The sequence below is a fragment of the Mesoplodon densirostris genome, chromosome 4 (genome assembly GCF_025265405.1).
Source record: "Mesoplodon densirostris isolate mMesDen1 chromosome 4, mMesDen1 primary haplotype, whole genome shotgun sequence".
Taxonomy (NCBI): domain Eukaryota; kingdom Metazoa; phylum Chordata; class Mammalia; order Artiodactyla; family Ziphiidae; genus Mesoplodon; species Mesoplodon densirostris.
Window position 1 is genome coordinate 71,848,097 of NC_082664.1, and position 23,544 is coordinate 71,871,640.

General features: G+C 35.1%; 1 long non-coding RNA gene across 1 annotated transcript in view; it reads right to left on the minus strand.

Moving 5' to 3' along the window:
• Window positions 1–5,618: 5,618 nt before the first annotated feature.
• Window positions 5,619–23,544, minus strand: part of LOC132489286 (uncharacterized) — a 409,107-nt gene continuing 391,181 nt past the window's right edge. The window contains exons 5-6 of the long non-coding RNA XR_009531851.1: window positions 12,557–12,818; window positions 5,619–10,596 (exon numbers count right to left, since the gene is read on the minus strand). This is a non-coding gene — a long non-coding RNA (uncharacterized LOC132489286). The remainder of the gene's footprint in view (window positions 10,597–12,556; window positions 12,819–23,544) is intronic.

The following is a 23,544-nucleotide window of genomic DNA, read 5'->3' on the forward strand; positions in this document are numbered from 1 at the left end:
CTTTGGTTACTTGGCATCTTTAGGTTCTATACAAATTTAGAATTGTTAGTCCTTTTTATGTGAAAATGACTTTGGAATTTTGGTAGGGATTACATTGAATCTGTAGATTGCTTGGATAATATGGATATTTAACAATATTAATTTTTCCAGTCAATGAGCACAGATTGTATTTTCATTTCTTCTTCCATTTTTTAAATTAATAACATACTTTTCAATAGCCTTTCACCATTGTAGTTAAATTTACTCCTAGGTATTTTATTCTTATTGATGCAGTTGTAAATATGATTGTTTTCTTAATTTCTCTGATAGTTTGTTATCAGTGTAGAAAATTCAGATATTTGTATATTGATTTTGTACCACATAATATTACTGAAATTTTTTATTCTAGCATTATTTTTGTGGCATCTTTAGGGTTACTATATATGATATTTTGTAAACTACAAATAGTGACAGTTTTACTTTTCCCTTTCCAATTTGGATGACTCTTTTTTTTTTTTTTTTTTTCCCCCTGGCCTAATTGCTCTGGCTAGAACTTCCAATACTATGCTGAATAAAAATGGTGAAAGGGGAATCCTTGTCTTGTTCTTGGTCTTAGAGAAAAAGCTTTCAGCTTTTGACCATTATGTTAGCTTTGGGCTTTTCATACATGGCTTTATTTTGCTGAGTTATGGTCCCTCTATGCTCACTTTGTTGAGAGTTTTTATAAATGGATATTGAATTTTGTCAAGTTCTTTTTCTGCATCTATTTGGATGATTATATGATTCTTATGCTTCATTTATTTATATGGTATATCACACTGATTGATTTGCAAATATTGAACCATTCTTTTATCCCTGGAATAAATCCTTAATTATTGTGTATGATCCCTTTAATATATTTTAATATATTTAATATATAAATTTTTTATATTATTGAATTTAGTTTGCCTATATTTTGTTGATTTTTGCATCTTTGTTCATCAATGATATTATCTTACACATAGACACATCAGGGACTCTACAAGTTTTTTTTTTAAATTTTCTTGAAGACCTTCTTTTTGTACTCTCCTTCTAATCCTGTGATCTGGGTTAGTTATTTCACACTAAGCCCTTCTCTTTCTTGGTTTATACCTATTTTGTGGAGAGGAACATCCAGAATTTCTGGAGGTAAATTTTTGGTAATTTACTTATCAAAAATCATCTTTATTGAATTCATACAATTAATGATTTGCCTGTTTTCAGATTTCTAAGTAAATTTATCCCCCCAAATAGGAAGGCATTGATCTATTGTCTTCCAGGTACCAATGCTGCTATTCTGACTTTTAATCCTGTATGTGGCCTGTTCTGTTCCCTTTGGCAGTTATTGTGACCTTCTCCATGTCCCTGCTGTTCTGAAATGTCATGATAAAATGCCATAGTGTAGTAGTGTAGGATTTCAGGGGCACTTTACAAACCCCTTTAGTCTGAAAATCAATCTCCTTAAATTCTAGGAAATTTATTTAAACTCTTGTATTAAAAATTGCCTCTCCTTTATTTGTTTTTATATTTCCTCTTATTTAGCTTTTGATATTTTGGGGCTGATGCTATAATTTTTAAAATTTTTCTCTCCTATTTTCCATTGACTTAATTTTATTCTAATTTTAAATATTTTTTCTCAACTCTACCTTTCGTTCTTTAGTGTGTATAACAGGGCTTGTGAATGGAAGTTTTTATCATAGGAAATTCTCTCTGACCCTTTTCACTGGGAGGTCTAAGATTTCACTATCTTCTTCAGAAAGAATATCTCCAGTTTCTCCTTAAAGGATATAAACTTGGCTTCCAGAATTATTGGGACATAATGGGGTAAATGGCTAGGGGTGTTAATATTGGGGGAGAAAGAGAATGGATGAACTTTAAACTATAGCATTCTCTGTCTCCAAATAGTAAAGCTGGGTGATGATGGAATGAAACTACCCATAACAGAAATATGAAAATTAGAAGTTACAGCTACTTTGAAAGCAAGAATAATGCCCTTGGCTGTTGAATTTGAAGTGATGTTGAGAAATCAAGTGAGAATATCAGTCAGCCAGAGATAAGTATGGGCATATGGGTTTTACTTAAGTAGGACTAATTTTAAAGTTAAAAAGATTCTCTGTTAATCATTAATTACTTATGGTTATCTTAAACTTTGTGTGACTATTTTGACATCTAACTGTATTGTTTTTCAGTACACACTGATGTCTTTTTTAAAAAAAAACATGCCTAGCCTATTTCTTCTCTTAAATATATATATATATTCTGAGGGTCATTAATGGTAGATATTATCTCAGAGTACAATCTTTATCTAATTATACCATAACAATGAAAATACTAGAAACAAGGTTTAAGGTAGAAATGTACTGGCAAATTAGTGTAAAGACTTAGCCATTTGAGCTATTAATAGAAAGACTATGAAGACTTATTTTCACATGAAATGTTTAGTAGAATCAGAACATCAGGGTGGCATACACAGAGGGCATTCTTCCTCAGCAATGAGGATTATCCTATGCATTTGGCCACTGCTACAGTTTACATGTTCGCTGTGATGCCATCTGTTAAGGTTGATTGTGCAGTGACCTTAGGCAGTCTGAAACCTGTTCAGTTGAGCCTGTATATAGAGTTCTGGGTAGGAACCAGGAGGACAGATGGTAGGATTGGAGATGAGGAACTTGTTTGTTACAGCTGATGAAAATCATTCTTCTTGCCAAAGCCATTAAATGTGATATCCTTGGCACAGCATTTCTCAACAAATAGAGTGTCCCCCTTGGTGGGTTAGCTGCAGGTGAATTGAAGCATTCAACAGTCTCTATTTAGGTTTGCCTAGTTCGTTACGTTTACATCTCTGATAGCCTAAGTCAATGTTCAGCAGCAGGGCACTCTGTGCTTAGTAAGTACAGCATTTCACATATGTGGTTTTCAAAATATACATATACAGTGGATAGTGCAAACTGGACTATAATTCTGCAGCTGATTAAAAGAGGGTATAAATAGATTTAATTGAATAGCACCAAATAGAGAAGAAAAACTTCTATAAAACTGAATAACAATTTCTACTAAATCAACTCACATTTCATATCCATAGGAAGATTTCTCAGTTAAAATTGTTTAAGAAACTATTAAAATCACTTTATAGGAAATAAATATGTTTATGATCAGACAAGATAATTATTGCAAAGTGGTTTTTGCAACTTGGAAAGCAGAAAATTTTGCCCACCCACATAGGCTTTCCCTCTCCATATTTGACAAACCCCAAAATGTTACTCACTTGCATAATTCATATCTAAGCTATATAAACAAGAGAGTAATTTTAAAGCATTCTCTTCAGCAAAAGATATTTAAAATGTAAAAATTCAATATGAAAAAAGTGAACAATATAGGCTATATCAACTTTTAGAATTAAAAAGTAAACAAAGTCTGGAAGTGGCTTTCACTAATCAGATCTGTTTCCTTAGAAGTTTTACCTAAAGCATATCAGACATATGTCTTATTTTAAATATAGGTAGGGAAGTAGTATGACAGCAGTCTGTAGGTAATATATTGCAGAAGTCTGTATTTTGAAACATACATACAAAGAAATACATCATTTTATTGTTTATATAAATACCTTTGTGTACATTGTTAGGCAACCTATTTTCCCTTTGGTTAATATATCTTGTAGACCTTCCTGTCAGCACATTGAGTCCTTCATTCTTTTGAAAGGCTGTATAAATAGCAGCCATAGGATGGATGTCATGTGATTTATTTAGTCAGGTCCACATGACCGGACATGTTGGTTGGCTTTAGTAATTTTTCTTCTTCCTTTGGTATTACTGAACATGTTGCAGGAATGTTCTTATATATGCTTATTGCGCCCATATTTGACTACTTTCTAGAGAAGATATACAGAAATCTGATGTTTCTGTGAAAGAATAGGTGAACTTGAACGTTAATATTTCCATATCTCCTGCCAAAGTGGCTCTACCAATTTAAACTTATAGCAGCTACATATGAGATTACCATTTTCCTGCGAAGTCGAAAACAACTAATCAAAAAAAATATTTTGATGTTTGCTAACTAGAGGTATGAGGAATATATATATTCATTGTTTTCCTTTTATTTCTCTATGAAGATGAATGTTGCTTTTCCCTCTTTAATTGATTAACATGAGAGAATACTCATTTATTCATTGGTATGTGTATATGTTCAATAGATAACTATTGACTACCTATCTTGTATTTGGCATTGATTATATAATGGTAAGTAAAGTTGAGACAATTCCTTACTTCTCAGAACTTATAATACAATGAGAGTTTTAAAAATAAACCAGTTTTATTGATAATTATTATTTTATGTATAATAAATAATCTTCACCAAGTCTTATTTCCATTTATTCTGTTATAACTGTGATTTTGCCCTTGATTCTATTTAAGAAGTTATGTGATTTTATGATTCTTTTGAAGGAACAAGCTCTCTATTTTATATTTTATTAATATCTTAATTACAGGTGTTTCTTGCTGTTTTAATGTTTATTTTTTTCACAATTTAACTTTATGTCTTTTATGTTGTCCTTTCTCTAGATTCCCTAATTGAATACTTCATTAATTTATATTTTTCTTGATTTTTCTTTACTCTAAGCTTACTGTTAAAACTGATTTTTTCAATTTTCATTGAAAATTTGGTAATTTACTCCACTAGATTTTTTTTCACATCTTTATTGGAGTATAATTGCTTACAATGTTGTGTTAGTTTCTGCTTTTCGACACAGTGAATCAGCTATATGTATGCCTATATCCGCATATTCCCTCCCTCTTGAGCCTCCCTCGCTATCCCACCCCTCTAGGTCTTCACAAAGCATCAAGTTGATCTCGCTGTGCTATGCAGCAACTTCCCACTAGCCATCCATTTTACATTTGGTAGTGTATATATGTCAATGCTACTCTTTCACTTCATCCCAGCTTCCCCTTCCTGCCCTGTGTCCTCAAGTCTGTTCTCTATGTCTGCATCTTTATTCCTGCCCTGCCACTATGTTCATCAGTACAGTTTTTTAGATTCCATATATATACGTTAGCATACAGTATTTGTTTTTCTCTTTCTGACTTACTTCATTCTCTATGACAGACTCTAAGTCTATCTACCTCGCTACAAACAACTCAGTTTTGTTCCTTCTTATGGCTGAGTAATATTCCATTGTATATTTGCCACATCTTCTTCATTCATTCGTCTGATGATGGACATTTAGGTTGGTTCCATGTCCTGGCTATTGTAAATAGCGCTGCAATGCATATTATGGTACATGACTCTTTTTGAATTATGGTTTTCTCAGGGTGTATGCACAGTAGTGGGATTGCTGGGTCATATGGTAGTTCTATTTTTAGTTTTTTAAGGAACCTCCATACTGTTCTCCATAGTGGCTGTATCAATTTACATTCCCACCAACAGTGCAAGAGGGTTCCCTTTTCTCCACATCCTCTCCAGCCTTTATTGCTTCTAGATTTTTTGATGATGGCCATTCTGACTGGTGTGAGATGATATCTCATTGTAGTTTTGATTTGCATTTCTCTAATGATTAATGATGTTGAGCATTCTTTCATGTGTTTGTTGGCAGTCTGTGTATCTTCTTTGGAGAAATGCCTATTTAAGTCTTCTGCCCATTTTTGGATTGGGTTGTTTGTTTTTTTGCTATTGAGCTGCATGAGCTGCTTGTAAATTTTGCAGATTAATCCTTTGTCAGTTGCTTCATTTGCAAATATTTTCTCTCATTCTGAGGGTTGTCTTTTGGTCTTGTTTATGGTTTCCTTTGCTGTGCAAAAGCTTTTAAGTTTCTTTAGGTCCCATTTGTTTATTTTTGTTTTTATTTCCATTACTCTAGGAGGTGGGTCAAAAAGGATCTTGCTGTGATTTATGTCATAGAGTGTTATGCCTATGTTTTTCTCTAAGAGTTTGATAGTGTCTGGCCTTACATTTAGGTATTTAATCCATTTTGAGTTTATTTTTGTGTATGGTGTTAGGGAGTGTTCTAATTTCATTCTTTTACATGTAGCTGTCCAGTTTTCCCAGCACCACTTACTGAAGAGGCTGTCTTTTCTCCACTGTATATTCTTGCCTCCTTTATCAAAGATAAGGTGACTATATGTGCATGGGTTTATCTCTGGCCTTCCTATCCTGTTCCATTGATCTATATGTGTTTTTTTATATTAGTAGCTTTGTACTGTAGCTTTGTAATACAGTCTGAAGTCAGGGAGCCTGATTCCTCCAGCTCTATTTTTCTTTCTCAAGATTGCTTTGGCTATTCGGAGTCTTTTGTGTTTCCATACAAATTATAAAATTTCTTGTCCTAGTTCTTTGAAAGATTCCATTAGTAATTTGAAAGGGATTGCATTAAATCTGTAGATTGCTTTGGGTAGTTTAGTCATTGTCACAATGATGATTCTTTCAATCCAAGAACATGGTACATCTCTCCATCTGTATCATCTTTGATTTCTTTCATCAGTATCTTATAATTTTCTGCTTACAGGCCTTTTCCCTCTGTAGGTAGGTTTATTCCTAGGTATTTTATTCTTATTGTTGCAGTGGTAAATGGGAGTGTTTCCTTAATTTCTCTTTCTGCTTTTTCATTGTTAATGTATAGGAATGCAAGAGATTTCTCTGCATTAATTTTGTAGCCTGCTACTTTACCAAATTCATTGATTAGCTCTAGTAGTTTTCTGGTGGCATCTTTAGGATTTTCTCTGTATAGTATCATGTCTGCTGCAAACAGTGACAGTTTTACTTTGTCTCTTCCAATCTGTATTTCTTTTATTTCTTTTTCTTTTCTGATTGCTGTGGCTAAATCTTCCAAAGGCATGTTGGACAATAGTGGTTAGAGTGGGCCCACTTTTCTTCTTCCTGATCTTAGAGGCAATGCTTTCAGTTTTTCACCATTGAGAATGATGTTGGCTGTGGGTTTGTCATGTACTGCTTTTATTAGGCTGAGGGAGTTTCCCACTATGCCCACTTTCTGCAGAGTTTTTATCATAAATGTGTGTTGAACGTTGTCAAAAGCTTTTTCTGTATCTATTGAGATGATCATATGGTTTTTAATCCTTCAGTTAATATGGTGTACCACATGGATTGATTGGCATATACTAAAGAATCCTTCCATTCCTATATAAACACCACTTAATCACAGTGTATGATCCTTTTAATGTGCTGTTGGATTCTGTTTGCTAGTATTTTGTTGAGGATTTTTGCGTCTATGTTCATCAGTGATATTGGCCTGTAATTTTCTTTTTCTGTGACATCTTTGTTTGGTTTTGGTATCAGGGTGATGGTGGCCTCGTAGAATGAGTTTCAGAGTGTTCCTCCATCTGCTATATTTGGGAAGAGTTTGAGTAGGATAGGTGTTAGCTCTTCTCTAAGTGTTTGATAAAATTCGCCTGTGAAGCCATCTGGTCCTGGGCTTTTGTTTGTTGGAAGATTTTTAATCACAGTTTCAATTTCAGTGCTTGTGATTGGTCTGTTTATATATTCTATTACTTCCTGGTTCAGTCATGGAAGGTTGTACTTTTCTAAGAATTTGTCTATTTCTTCTAGGTTGTCCATTTTATTGGCATAGAGTTGCTTGTAGTAATCTCTCATGATCCTTTGTATTTCTGCAGTGTCAATTGTTACTTCGTTTTCATTTCTAATTCTGTTGATTTGAGTCTCCTCCCTTTTTTTCCTGATGAGTCTGGTTAGTGGTTTATCAATTTTGTTTATCTTCTCAAAGAACCAACTTTTAGTTTTATTGATCTTTGCAATTGTTTTCTTCATTTCTATTTCTTTTATTTCTGCTGTGATCTTTATGATTTCTTTCCTTCTGCTAACTTTGGGGTTTTTTGTTCTTCTTTCTCTAATTGCTTTAGGTGTAAGGTTAGGTTGTTTATTTGAGATTTTTCTTGTTTCTTGAGGTAGGATTGTATTGCTATCAACTTCCCTCTTAGACCTGCTTTTGCTGCATCCCGTAGGTTTTGGGTCATTGTGTTTTCATTGTCATTTGTTTCTAGGTATTTTTTGATTTCCTCTTTGATTTCTTCAGTGATCTCTTGGTTGTTTAGTAGCATATTGTTTAGCCTCCATGTGTTTGTATTTTTTACAGTTTTTTTTCCTGTAATTGATATCTAGTTTCATAGTGTTGTGGTCAGAAAAGATGCTTGATATGATTTCAATTTTCTTAAATTTACCCAGGCTTGATCTGTGACCCAAGATGTGATCTATCCTGGAGAATATTCCATGTGCACTTGAGAAGAAAGTGTATTCCGTTGTTTTTGCATGGAATGTCCTATAAATAATGGTTAAGTCCATCTGGTCTACTATGTCATTTAAAGTTTGTGTTTCTTTATTTAGCTTCTGTTTGGATGATCTGTCCATTCGTGTAAGTGGGGTGTTAAAGTCCCACATTATTACTGTTTTACTCTTGATTTCCCCTTTTATGGCTGTCAGTATTTGCCTTATATATTGAGGTGCTCCTATGTTTGGTGCATAAATATTTACAATTGTTATATCTTCTTCTTTGATTGATCCCTTGATCATTATGTAGTGTCCTTCCTTGTCTCTTGTAGTAGTTTTTATTTTAAAGTCTATTTTGTCTGATATGATTAGTGCTATTCCAGCTTTGAGTGCCATTTTCATGGAATATCTTTTTCCATCCCTTCACTTTCAGTTTGTATGTGTCCCTAGGTCTGTGTTGGGTGTCTTGTAGACAGCATATACATGGGTCTTGTTTTTGTATCCATTCAGCCAGTCTATGTCTTTTGGTTGGAGCATTTAATCCATGTACATTTAAGGTCATTATTGATATGTATTTTCCTATTACTTTTTAAAAAATTGTTTTGGGTTTCTTTTTTTAGGTCTTTTCCTTCTCTTGTGTTTTCTGCCTAGAGAAGTTCCTTGAGCATTTGTTGTAAAGCTGGATTGGTGGTGATAAATTCTCTTAGCTTTTGCTTGTCTGTAAAAATTTTAATTTCTCCATTGAATCTGAATGAGATCCTTGCTGGGTAGAGTAATCTTGGTTGTAGCTTTTTCCCTTTCATCACTTTAAATAGATCCTGCCACTCTCTTCTGGCCTGCAGAGTTTCTGCTGAATGATCAGCTGTTAACCTTATGGGGGATTCCCTTGTATGTTATTTGTTGTTTTCCCTTTGCTGCTTTTAATGTTTTTTTCTTTGTGTTATTTTTTGTTAGTTTGATTAATATGTGTCTTGGCGTGTGTCTCCTTGGGTTTATCCTGTATGGGACTCTCTGCACTTCCTGAACTTTATTGACTATTTCCTTTCCCATGTTGGAGAAGTTTTCAATTATAATCTCTTCACATATTTTCTCAGACCCTTTCTTTTTTTTCTTCTTCTGGGATGCCTGTAATTTAAATGTTGTTGTGCTTAATGTTGTCCCAGAGGTCTCTGAGACTGTCCTCCATTCTTTTCATTCTTTTATCTTTATTCTGCTCTGTGCCAGTTATTTCCACCATTCTGTCTTCCAGCTCACTTATCTGTTCTTCTTCCTCACTTATTCTGCTCTTGATTCCTTCTAGAGTATTTTTAATTTCAGTTATTGTGTTGCTCATTACTGTTGGTTTGCTCTTTAGTTCTTGTAGGTCCTTGTTAAACGTTTCTTGTATTTTCTCTATTTGTGAGCATTTGGATCATCTTTATTATCATTACTCTGAATTCTTTTTTCAGGTAGTTTGCCTGTTTCCTCTTCATTTATTTGGTCTTGTGGGGTTTTTTTGTTTTTTCTTAATATATTGTCAGAAATTGAGAGTATGTATGTATGTATTTATTTATTTTTGGCTGTGTTGGGTCTTTGTTTCTGTGTGAGGGTTTTCTCTAGTTGTGGCAAGCGGGGGTCACTCTTCATCACGGTGTGTGGGTCTCTCACTATCGCGGCCTCTCTTGTTGTGGAGCATAGGTTCCAGATGCACAGGCTCAGTAGTTGTGGCTCATGGGCCTAGTTGCTCTGCGATATGTGAGATCTTACCAGACCAGGGCTCAAACCCATGTCCCCTGCATTGGCAGGCAAATTCTCAACCACTGTGCCACCATGGAAGCCCAGTCTTTGGATTTTTATCTTGCTCCTTTGCCTGAAAGATATTTCTCTGTCTTCTTATTTTGTCTAATGTACAGTATTTGACATCTCCTTTCCCTAGGCTGCAGGGTCATAGTTCCTCTTGCTTCTGTTCTCCACCCCTCGTGGTGGCGTTGGTCCAGTGTCTTGTGTAGGCTTCCTGATGGGAGTGACTGGTGTCTGCGTTCTGGTGGGTGCAGCTGAGTCTTTTCCCTGTGATAAGCAGGGCCCTGTCAGGTGGTGTGTTTTGAGGTGTCTTTGAACTTAATATGACTTTAGGCAGCCTCTCTGCTAATGGGTGGTGTTGTGTTCCTGTCTTGTTTGTTGTTTGGTGTGAGGAAACCAGTGCTGGGAGCTGCAGGCAGTTGGGTGGAGCAGGTCTTGGATTCAGATAGAGGCCTCCATGAGAGCTCTCAGTGATTAATCTTCCCTGGGGCCAGGAATTCTCTAGTGGTCCAGGTTCCTGGACTTGGTGCTCCCACCCCAGAGGCTCAGGCCTGACTTCTGCTTGAGGAACCAAGACTGCACAAGTCACTCGTCCTGGGAATAAAGGGGATTAAAAAAATAAATAAATAAAAAGACTAACAAAAACACCAACAAATGGTAAAAAGTAAAATCAAACAAACAAAAACAGAAAGAAAGAAACGCACACACACAAAAGAAACAAAAAGAGAACCAAATAAAACAAAAGGCAAGAGAACAACCAGAGAAACAAAAGAACCCAAGAATGAAATCAAACAATTAAGATGAAAACTAACAAAAACACCATGCCAAAAAAACAAAACCAAAGCAGAGTGCCAATGGAAGAATGAAGCAACAAACTGACAAAAATGATTTTAAAAAAAAGGAAAATTGAAAGGGGAAAGAAGACAGAAAAGCAATGTAGAAATAGAAATATAAAATAAAAAGTATATTAAAGAAAGAAAAAGGTAAACAAAACCCCAGAGAAATGGTAAAAACAAAATCAAACAAACAAAAACAGAAACAAGGAAACACACAAAAGAAACAAAAATAGAACCAAATACAACAAAAATCAAGACAACATCCAAACAGGAGAATCCAAAAATGAAATCAAACAATTAGAATCAGAACTAAGAAAACCTAAAAACAAAACCAAAGCAGTGTACCAACTGGGGAATAAAGCAAGGAAATAGAACAAACCAATAAAAATGATTTAAAATAAAAAGGGAAAAACACAGAACAACAGAAAATCAAAGTAAAAATAGAAATATGTTAAAAAAAGTTATAAAACACAAAAATCCTAAAAGACTAAATAAAACAAAATCAAACAAAAGAAAGAAAAGAAACAAAAAAAGCCAGAACCAACAACAGAATGAATAATAATAATAATGTTTCCCTCCACTCTAAGTGTCCTTGCACACACCATGAGCCACAGCCCACCTCCGCCTGCCCACCTCTTCCTCCTCTGCCTCTGGGCTGGTCTCTGGACCTGCTGTGGGCCCTGTGGGGACCACTCAGACTCTGATCTGCCCCAATTCCTGCCTGTGCTTGCCCCAGAAGTCCACAGCTGCAAGAGCTAGACCACTTCCACTTGTGGGAACACTCATTGTCTGCTCAGATATTCCATAGACGCAGGATCTACCCAGCTGATCGCAGGGATTTAATCTGCAGCTTGTACAGCTGATGGAAAGATTTTTGATCCTCTTCCTTAGTTGCCCCATCCCTGTGGTTCAGCTTTGGTTTTACCCCCACCTCTGTGTATGGTCCACCCACAGGAGTCTGGTCCTGAGGCTGCCTTGGAGCTCTTGGCCTGCCCCAGTCAGGACAGTGTGCAGAGGTGGTATGACTGCTTGGATCGCAGGAGCCCCAGTGGCGCCAAATGTGCAGCAAAGCCAGCAGCCACGGGTGCAATAGATATAGCCCTAGTGAGGGCCTTTTCAGGTGCCCAGCATAAGGTGCATAAGGGCCAGCCCTGGCCAGGCTTTTTCTGGCACTTGGCAGCAGGCTCATGAAGGCCAGCCCTGAGACGGCTTCTTTTATTGATCGTTGGCAGGCACCAGCGTGTAGGGAGAGAGAGGCTACAATAGTGGCTCCTCCCCCTGCATGTGACTCAGCAGTAGCAGCCTGCTTCCATGGCAGTCCAGTCTTCCTCTGTAGGCATTCCCTGCTGCAGATTTTCTCCCTCCCATACCCTCAGTCCATCTCCCCACAACCTACACTAGTTCTCACTCCGAGCCTGTTCTCCAATCCCCATGCACCAGCTCCCAGCCCCCTTGCACACCTGTGAACACACATCCCAGTCCCGGGCAGCTAGGGCCACAGTACAGACTGTCTGTATTTCTCACCCTGTCCCGTTTGCCACAGATCAGCTGCTTCACCCTCTTTCAATAGCCTCAAATGCTTCCCTTCTGTCCCAATCGATTTCCCCATTGGAGAGGGGATTTCCCTGAATTTGGGAATCTATCCTCTACTTCAGCTCCCCCACCCTGGGGCGCAGTTTCCATCCCGCTTCCTCTCTTCCTCCTTTTTTTCATCCTACCCGTTATGCAGGGATGTTTATAGTCCTTTCCAGTGTCCAAGGTCTTCTGCTAGTGTTCAGCCAGTGTGAGAATTGGTTCATCTATAGATGTATTCCTGATGCATCCATGGAGAGAGATGAACTCCACATCCTCCTACTCCTTCACCATCTTCTGTCCTCAGTCCACTAGATTTTTATTAAACTTTGTGCTCAGGGTCTCTCTAGAGGTTGTACTCATTATGTGTGCCCAGGCTGCAGTCTGAAGGGGCTGAAGGGTCAACTACTAGAAAAAGGAAGAGACAGTAACACATGCCATAACTCTGCCTTATTCTAGTCCTCAGAAGCAAGTCACAAAATCCAGTCTATTAAATATCAAGAGGCAGGGAGCATGAGAGCCCCTCCTTAGAGCTACCTTCCAAAGTGTATATCGAAATTTTGGTTTTCTGATTCTTGTGAGAATAAATTAGAGACATTGTGCTCTTTTACCTCTTATTCCAAAGAACAAAGATATTCTCTTACATAACAATAGTGCTGCTATCAAAATCAGGAAATCTGATGTTAATACACCAGAGTTAACTTATCTACAACTCTAGCCAATATTCACATTGCATCAACTGTCTCAATGATTTCCTTACGGCTTAAAAAAAAATCTAAAATGCAATAAAGACTAAAGAATGTAAAAATCTAAGATGTAAAATTAATTTTATTCACGCCTCTTTAGTTTCTTCTAATCTAGAATAGCCCTCAATTTGACTTTCTTGACTTTCACATTTGGAGGAGTGCAGGTGAATTATTTTGTACACTGTCCCTCAATTTGGTTTATCTTATATTTCTTTTTTACTGAATTCAGGTTATGCATTTTGGCAAGAATACCACAGAATGGTGTTGTTTCCATTTGAAGACATGTGGTATCATTTGTCCCAGTAAAATAATGATGTTAATTTTGGTCACATTCTTAAGGTGGATATTTTCAGGTTTCTCCTGTAATTTTTTCTTTAATAAATAATTTGTGGGTAGATATTTTGACACTATGTAAATATTCTCTTCTTCATTAAACTGTCACACAGTAGTTCTATCATCTTTAAAATATATATATATATATAGTTCTTTTTCATATTCTTTTCCATTATAGTTTATTACAAGATATTGAGTATTGTTTCCTATGCTATATTGTTGTTTTATCTATTTTATATATAGTAGCCCAAACTCCTAATTTACCCCTCCCTCTATCGTCTTTTGATGACCCTCTAATTTTATCATCTATTATATATTTTAGCCAGTATTCTAGAGTCAGGAAGAGTGTTCTTTTCTCCCACATTTAATTGATATTTTATGAATTCATTTATATCAAGGTGGATTCATGCACTCCTATTTTGTACATTGGGTTATCATTCATTAGGGTGAATATTTACTTGGATCGAATTCTTCCAAATTTAGCCAGTGGGAGCCCCTTCAAGGTACTTTTATGTCCTCTATATATTTCTAGATCATTTGGGGAATATTTTCTAACTTTCACATGCAGAATTATTCTAGGCTCATCTTATACTTACCATCTCTCCCAGCCCTAAAACCAGCTGGTTCTCAAAGGAATACTGGTTCTTTTTAGTGAAATGTGGTAATTTTTTAATATAAGAAACGATTGAGGACTTCCCTGGTGGCACAGTGGTTAAGAATCCACCTGCCAATGTAGGGGACACGGGTTCGAGCCCTGGTCCGGGAAGGTCCCACATGCCACAGAGCAACTAAGCCCGTGCACCACAACTACTGAGCCTGCACTCTAGAGCCTGAGAGCCACAACTACTGAAGCCCACGTGCCTAGAGCCCCTGCTCTGCAACAAGAGAAGCCACCACAAAGAGAAGCCCGCACACTGCAATGAAGAGTGGCCCCCACTCACCACAACTAGAGAAAGCCTGCGTGCAGCAACAAAGACCCAATGCAGCCAAAATAAATAAATAAATTTATTTTTAAAGAAAGGAAACAATTGATCTAAACTAAAAAAAGTTCACCCTTTTATCCCAACCCCCACCCCCATCTCTTGCAACCACCAATCTCTTCTCAGTATCTATGAGATTGTTTTGGTTTGTTTCTTAAGATTCTGTACATAAGAGAGAGAATACAGTATTTCTTCCTCTGTCTGCCATGTTTCCCTTAGCACAATGTCCTCAAGGTTCATCCATGTTGTTGTAAATGGCAACGTTTCATTCTTTTTTATGACTGAATAATATTTCATTGGATACTTTTATATGTCACAATTATACCATATATATACATATATATATATATATATATATATACAACAATTTATTTTTCTATTCATTTATCTGTGTACACTTAGGTTGTTTCCATATATTGTCTATTATAAATAATGCTGCAATGAACATGGGATATATATCTTTTCAGATTACTGTTTTCATTTTCTTTGGATAAATACACAGAAGTGGAATTGCTGGTATTTGATATGGTAGTTCTATTTAAAAATTTTAAAGGAACCCATATTGTTTTATTTATTTATTTATAATAAATTTATTTTATTTACTTATTTTTGGCTGCATTGGGTCTTCATTGCTGTGTGAGGGCTTCCTCTAGTTGCAGCAAGTGGGGGCTACTCTTCATTGTGGCTCATGGGCTTCTCATTGCAGTGGCTTCTCTTGTTGTGGAGCATGGGCTCTAGGGAGTGTGGGCTTAGTAGTTGTGGCTTGCAGGCTCTAGGGCACAGGCTCAGTAGTTGTGGCAAATGGGCTTAGCTCCTCCGCAGCATGTGGGATCTTCCTGGACCAGGGCTCGAACCCATGTCCCCTGAATTGGCACACAGATTCTTAACCACTGCACCACCAGGGAAAGCCAAATCCATAATTTTTAAATGCTGGCCTAACCAATTTAGACTGCCACCAACAGTGCACAAAAGTTCCCTTTGTTCCACATCCTTGACAACACTTGTTTATTGTCTTTTTGATAATAAAGACAGTAACCGTTGTGATGTGATATCTCGCTGTGATTTTGCTTTGTATGATTAGTGATGTTGAATACCTTTTCATGTACTTTTGGCTATCTGTATGTCTTCTTAGGAAAACCGTCCATTAAGATACTCTGCCCATTTTTTAATCAGATTTTTTAAAATACTGAGTTGTATGTGTTCGGTATATATTTTGTATATCAACCCTTTATCAGACATATGATTTGAAAATATTTTCTCCCTTCCATAGGTTGCCTTTCATTTTGTTGCTTTCCTTTGCTGTGCAGAAGATTTTTAGTTTGATGTAGGCCCACTTGTTTATTTTTGCTTTTGTTGCCTTTGCTTTCAGTTTTGAATTCAAGAAATCATCACCAAGATTAATGTCAAGGAGTTTACCACCTATGTTTTCCTCTAGGAGATTTATGGCTTCAGGTCTTATGTTCAAGTATTTAATTCATTTTGAGTTAATTTTTGTGTATGCTGTAAGATAGTGGTTCATTCTTTTGCATGTGGCTGTCCAGTTTTCCTAACACCATTTATAGAAGAGACTTTTTTCCTCATTGTATTCTTGGCTTTTTTTAAATCATAAACTAATTGACCATATGTGCCCACTTTATTTCTAGGACCTTTATACCATTGATCTATATGTCCATGATGCCAATATTATACTATTTTAATTACAGTGGCTTTGTAATGTAGTTTGAAATCAGGGAGCATGATGCCTCTGGATTACTTCTTCTTTCTCAAGATTGATTTGACTATTCAGGGTTTTTGTGGTTCCATATAAATTTAGAATTGTTCTGTTTCTGTGAAAAATACCATTGGGCTTTTGATAAGGATTGCCTTAAATCTGTATATTGCTTTGTGTAATATGAACATTTTCATAGTATGAATATTTCTAATCTATGAGCATGGAGTATTTTTCCATTTATTTGTGTCTCCAGTTTCTTTCATTAGTTTCTTATAGTTTTCAACATATAGGTCTTTCACTTCTTTGGTTAAATTTCCAAATATTTTATTAATGCTATTGCCAATGAGACATTTTCTTAATTCCTCTAATACTTCATTATTTGTGTAAAGAAATGCAGATATTTCTCTGTTGATTTTTGAATCCCGTAACTTTATTGAGTTCATTTGTTATAATAATTTTTGATAGATTCTTTAGTTTTTTTTAATAAATATCATGTCAACTGAAAATAGTGACAGCTGTACTTTTTCCTTTCCAATTTGGATGTCATTTATTCTTTTTCTTGCCTAACTGATCTGGCTAGGACTTCCAATATTATGTAGAATTAAAGTGATGAGAGTAGACATCTTGTCTTGTTTCTGACTTTAGAGGGAAAACTTTCAGCTTTTCACCACTGAGTATGATGTTAGTTGTGGATTGTCATATATGGCCTTTATTTTGTTGAGGAATGTTCCTTCTATACCCACTTTGTTCGGAGTTTTTATCATAAATGGATGTTGAATTTTGTCAAATGGTTTTTATGCATCTATTAAGATGATCATATGATTTTAATCCTTCATTTTGTTAATACAATTTATCACATTGATTTGTGGATGTTGAACCATCCCTACATCCCTGAAGTAAGTCCCACTTAATCATGGTGTATAATCCTTTTAATGTATTGTTGAAATTGTTCTGTTAATGTTTCATTGAAGATTTCTGCTTCTATGTTTATCAAGGATTTTGACCTGTAATTTTTTGTGTGTGGCATTTTTGTCTGGTTTTGGATTCAGGATTATGCTGGCCTTTTAAAATGTATTTGGAAGAGTTTCCCCATTTATCATGTTGCTGTGTGTTTCTTCCTTTTTATTGTTTAGTATTCTATTTTACAAATATACTAACATGTTTATCTATTATTATTGGACATTGGGTCGTTTTAGTTTTTCTACTGTGAATAAAGCTGCTATGAACATACTTTTACAACTCTTTTTTGTAGGCATATATTTTTATTTCTCTTGGAAACATAACTAGGAATAGAAATGTGTGGTCATATAGTAAATGCATATTTAATTTTGTAAGAAATTGCAGGACTTTTTTCTCCAAAGTCATTGTACTATTTTACCCAGTAATTTACTATTTTATCAGTAATATATGAGATCATTCCATATCCTCACTAAAAATTGCTGCTGGCTTTGTGGTCTTAATTTGCATTTCTCTGATGGCTAATGGTATTTAATATCTCTCTAAATGCTTATTTGCCATTCATATACTTTTATTTGTAAACTTTGTAGAAGTCATTTTACTTATTTTTAATGAGTTATTTGCCTTTCTTTATTGACTGTGGGTGTTCTTCATATATTCTAAATATAAATCCGTTGTCAGATATGTATGTTGTGAATATTTTCTCCTTATATGTGGCTTGAGGGAGTGGGTGACATTCTTTTTAATAATAATGATAATAATTATAATAAGATATTTTATCATTTGGTGAGGACCTCTTATGTACCAGGTGTTTGAATAAGTACATTAGACACTATGTCATGTAATTTTCACAGTGATATCAGAAAACTCCTGAGAATTTAGTTAAGAATATTATTTTTATTATTAATACAAATTTGTTTTATCTTATTTTACTTATGACTTCTATATTTTCCCTAATTCTTTCTATTTTAAAAACATTATAGATATATGTTTTTGAAAGGATAGAATCCTTTTTTTGAGAAACTTTTTCTCTTTTGAAATGGAAAGCACATGAAATGCTCATGCTCCTACTTTTTTTAATCTTTCTTCTCTGTGTTCTGAAATAATTATCATATAAGTCTTCAGTGTTTCCATTAAGTGTTGTTGGTAAAACTTCGTTGAGTTTATTTCCTCAGCAATTATAATTTTCATATCTATGATTGATTTTCTGTTCTCAGTTTTTCTACTGTAACTTCTCTTTTTATGTACATACAGTTCCCTTTTGAATCAAATTGAAAACGTTAACTTTAGGAAAGTTTTTCTTTTCCACTTCTTTTGTTAAGTTCTTTTCAAAAAGGGACATTTGTTATCTCATATATTATGCCCATCCTTTAAACTCCTGAATCAGTCTACTCCCTCTATTAGAAGAGGGTCTATAACTGCATGGAATTTGGAAGTGATGTGGATTTTGTTAAAGAATCTTAATCTTACGTAGGCGAAAGGAAAAGAAGGCAATTTTCTAGTGATTGTCAATCTTTATATATTTTTAGTCTGTACAGAGTAAGGAATGCATAGAAAATACACAGTACTTTGTCTTCCAAAATTACTGTAGAACACTAAACTAAATTATGTGTATTCCCTCTTTAACTGCCTTAACAGGCAACATCCATGGAAAGGCTGAATATTTACAGTAATGTCATCTATAGTATGTGAAAGATGGAAGTATCAATACTATGTACAATAGAGTTGAGAATCTATCCAAACTAATGTGTTTAGAACAACTGTTGTTCTTTTTTTAAATTTTTATTTATATTGGAGTATAGTTGAGTAACAATGTTGTGTTACATTCAGGTGTACAGCAAAGTGATTCAGTTATACATATATATGTATCTATTTTTTTTCAAGTTCTTTTCCCATTTAGGTTATTACAAAATTTTGAGCAGAGCTCCTTATGCTATACAGTCATCCTTGTTGGTTATCTGTTTTAAATATAGCAGTGTGTATATGTCAATCCCAACCTCCTAGTCTATCCCTTACCCCCACCCTTACCCCCATAACCATAAATGCATTCTCTACGTCTGTTTCTGTTTTGCAAATAAGTTCATTTGTATCATTTTTTTTTAGATTCCACATATAAGTGATATCATATGGTATTTGTCTTTCTCTGTCTGCTTTACTTCACTTAGTATGATAATCTCCAGGTCCAACCATGTTGCTGCATATGGCATTATTTCTCTCTTTTTAATAGCTGAGTAATACTGTATATATGTGCTACATCTTTTTTATCCATTCATCTGTCAGTGGACATTTAGGTTGCTTCCATGTCTTTGCTATTGTAAACAGCACTGCAGTGAACAGTAGGGTGCATGTATCTATTCGAATTATGTTTTTCTCCAGATATATGCTCAGGAGTAAGATTGCTGGATCATATGGTAGCTCTATTTTTAGTTTTTTTAAGGAACATCCATACTGTTCTTCTCCATAGTGGCTGTACCAATTTACATTCCTATCAACAGTGTAGGAGGGTTCCCTTTCCTCCACACCCTCTCTAGCATTTATTGTTTGTATTTTTTGATGATGGCCATTCTGATCGATGTGAGGTGATACTTCATTGTTGTTTTGATTTGCATTTCTCTAAAGATTAGTGATGTTGAGCATCTTTTCATATGCCTCTTGGCCATCTGTATGTCTTCTTTGAAGAAACGTCTATTTAGGTCTTCTGCCCATTTTGGGATTGTGTTGTTTTTTTGTTTGTTTCATTTTGTTTTTGTTTTTTTTGATATTGAGCCTCATGAGCTGTTTGTAAATATTGGAGATTGATCCCTTGTCAGTCGCATCATTTGCAAATATTCTCTTCCATTCTGTGGGTTGTCTTTTTGTTCTGTGGTTTCCTTTGCTGTGCAAAAACTTTTAAGTTTAATTAGGTCCCAGTTGTTTATTTTTTATTTTATTTCCAATACTCTAGTAACGGATCAAAAAAGATATTGCTGCAATTTATGTCAAAGAGCATTCTGCCTATGTTTTCCTCCAAGAGTTTTATAGTATCTGCTCTTACATCGAGGTCTTCATTATATAGTCTTGCCTCCTTTGTCCTAGATTAATTAACCATAGGGGCATGAATTTATTTTGTGGCTTTCTATCCTGTTCCATGGATCTATATTTCGTTTTTGTTCCAGTACCATACTGTTTTGATGAGTGTAGCTTTGAAGTATAGTCTGAAGTCAGGGAGCCTGATTACTCCAGCTCCTTTTTTTTTTTTCCCCCTCAAAATTGCTTTGGCTATTTTGGGGTCTTTTGTGTCTCCCTACAAATTTAAAAAAAATTGTTCTTGTTCTGTGAAAAATGCAATTGGTAATTTGATAGGGATTGCATTGAATATATAGAATGCCTTGGGAAGTATGGTCATTTTGAAAATATTGATTCTTCCAATCCAAGAACGTGGTATATCTTTCCATTAGTTTGTGTCATCTTCAATTTCTTTCATCAGCATCTTATAGTTTTTGGAGTACAGGTCTTTTGCCACTTTAGGTTGGTTTATTCCTAGGTAGTTTATTCTTTTTCATGTGAGGTTAAATGGGATTGTTTCCTTAATATCTCTTTCTGGTATTTCATTGTTAGTGTATAGAAATGTAAGAGATTTCTGTGTATTAATTTTGTATCCTGCAACTTTACCGAATTCATCATTGAGCTCTAGTAGTTTTCTGGTAGCACCTCTAGGATTGTCTATGTATAGTATCATGTCATCTGCAAACAGTGACAGTTTTACATGTTGTTTTCCAATTTGGACTCCTTTTATTTCTTTTCTTCTCTGATTTCCTTGACAAGGACTTCCTAAACTATGTTGAATAAAAGTGATGAGAGTGGACATCCTTCTGTTCTTGATCTCAGAGGAAATGCTTTCAGCTTTTCACCATTGAGTGTGATGTTTGCTGTGGGTCTTATATAGCCTTTATAATGTTGAGGTAGTTTCACTCTATGGCCACGTTCTGGAGAGTTTTTATCATAAATGGTGTTGAATTTTGTCCATAGTTTTTTCTGTATCTATTGAGATGATCGTATGGTTTTTATTCTTCAGTTTGTTAATGTGGTGTATCACATTGATCGATTTGCATATATTGAAGAACCCCTGCATCCCTGGATAAATCCCACTTGATCTTGGTGTATGATCCTTTTAATGTATTGTTGGATTTGGTTTGCCAGCATTTTGTTGAGGATTTTTATGTCTATGTTTATCAGTGATATTGGACTGTAATTTTCTTTTTTGTGGTATCTTTGTCTGGTTTTGGTATCAAGGCTATGGTGGCCTCATAGAATGAGCTTGAGAGTGTTCCTTCCTCTTCAGTTTTTTAGAAGTGTTTCAGAAGGATAAGTTTAACTCTTCTCTAAATGTTTGATAGAATTCACCTGTAAAGTCATCTGGTCCTGAACTTTTGTTTGTTGGAGTCTTTCAGTCAAAGTTTCAATTTCAGTACTTGTGATTTGTCTGTTCATATTTTGTATTTCTTCCTGGTTCAGTGTTGGGAGATTATACCTTTCTAAGAATTTGTTGATTTCTTCTAGGTTGTCCATTTTATTGGTATATAGTTGCTTCTAGTAGTCTCTTATGATTCTTTGTATTTCTGTGGTGTCTGTTATAACTTCTCCTTTTTCATTACTAATTTTATTGATTTGAACCCTCTCCCTTTTATCTTGATGTGTTTGTATAATGGTTTATCAATTTTGTTTATCTTCTCAAAGAAGCAGCTTTTAGTTTCATTGTTTTCTTTATTTCTATTTCATTTATTTCTGCTCTGATTTTTATCATTTCTTTCCTTCTACTAACTTTGGGTTTTGTTTGTTTTTCTTTTTCTAATTGCTTTAGGTGTTTATTTGAGATTTTTCTTGTTTCTTGAGGTAGGATTGTATTGCTATAAACTTCCCTCTTAGAACTGCTTTTTCTGCATCCCACAGGTTTTGGGTCACTATGTTTTCATCACCAGTTGTTTCTGAATATTTTTTTGATTTCCTCTTTGATTTCTTCAGTGATCCATTGGTTGCTTAGTAGTGTATTTTGTATCTTCCATGTGTTTGTGTTTTTTGGCCTTTTTTTTTCTTGTAGTTGATTTCCAATTTAATAGTGTTGTGGTCATAAAAGATGCTTGATATGATTTCAGTTTTCTTAAATTTATCGAGGCTTGCTGTATGGCCCCGCATGTGAACTATCCTGGAGAATGTTCCATGTGCCTTTGAGAAGAATGTGTATTCTGCTGTTTTTGGATGGAATGCTCTTTTAATATCAATTAAATCCATCTGTTCTAATGTGTCATTTAAGGCCTGTGTTTCCTCAATGATTTTCTGTCTAGATGATCTGTCCATTGATAAAAGTGGGGTGTTAAATCCCTCACTATTCTTGTGTTACTGTTGATTTCTCCTTTTATGGCTGTTAGTATTTGCCTTAAATATTGAGGTGCTCCTATGTTGGGTGCATATATATTTACAATTGTTATATCTTCTTCTTGGATTGATCACCTGATCATTATGTAGTGCCCTTCTTTGTCTCTTGCGACAGTCTTGACTTTAAGGTCTGTTTTTTATGGTATGAGTATTGTTACTCCAGCTTTATTTTTATTTCCATTTACATGGAATATCTTTTTCCATCCCCTCACTTTCAGTCTGTAAGTGTCCTTAGATCTGAAGTGGGTATTTTGTAGACAGCATGTATATGGGTCCTATTTTTAATCCATTCAGCCATTCTATGTCTTTTGGTTGGAGCATTTAATCCATTTACTTTTAAGGTAACTGTCAATATGTATGTTCTTATTGCTATTTTGTTAATAGTTTTGGATTGGTTTTTGTAGGTTTCTTTCTTCTCTTCCTCTTTTGTTCTCTTCTCTTGTGATTTGATAACTAAATTTAGTGTTGTGTTTGGATTCCTTTTTCATTTTTTTGTTGGTATCTATTGTCGATTTTCAGTTTGCAGTTGCTTTGAGGCTTTGTCATAGCAGTCTATGTATATACAAGATTGTCTTAAGTTGCTTTTCTTTTAATTTCAAATGCATTTCCTATACCCTGCATTTGTACTCTCTTCTTCTCATGATTACTGTTTTTGATATCATATTTGTGTGTGGATGATTGCATACCTGTATTGTATGTTTGCCTTTACCAGTGAGCTTTCCCATTCATAATTTTCGTGTCTCTAGTTGTGGCCTTTTATTTTTCCCACCTAGAAAAGTTCCTTTAGCATTTGTTGCAGAGTTGTTCTAGTGGTGCTGAATTCTCTTAGTTTTTGCCTGTCTGTAGAAGTTGTGATTTCTCTGTTGAATCTGAATGAGAGCCTTGCTGCATAAAGTATTCTCGTTGTAGGTTTTTCCCTTTCATCACTTTAAATATATCTTGCTCCTCCCTTCTGGCCTGCAGAGTTTTTGCTGAGAAATCAGCTGATAACTTTA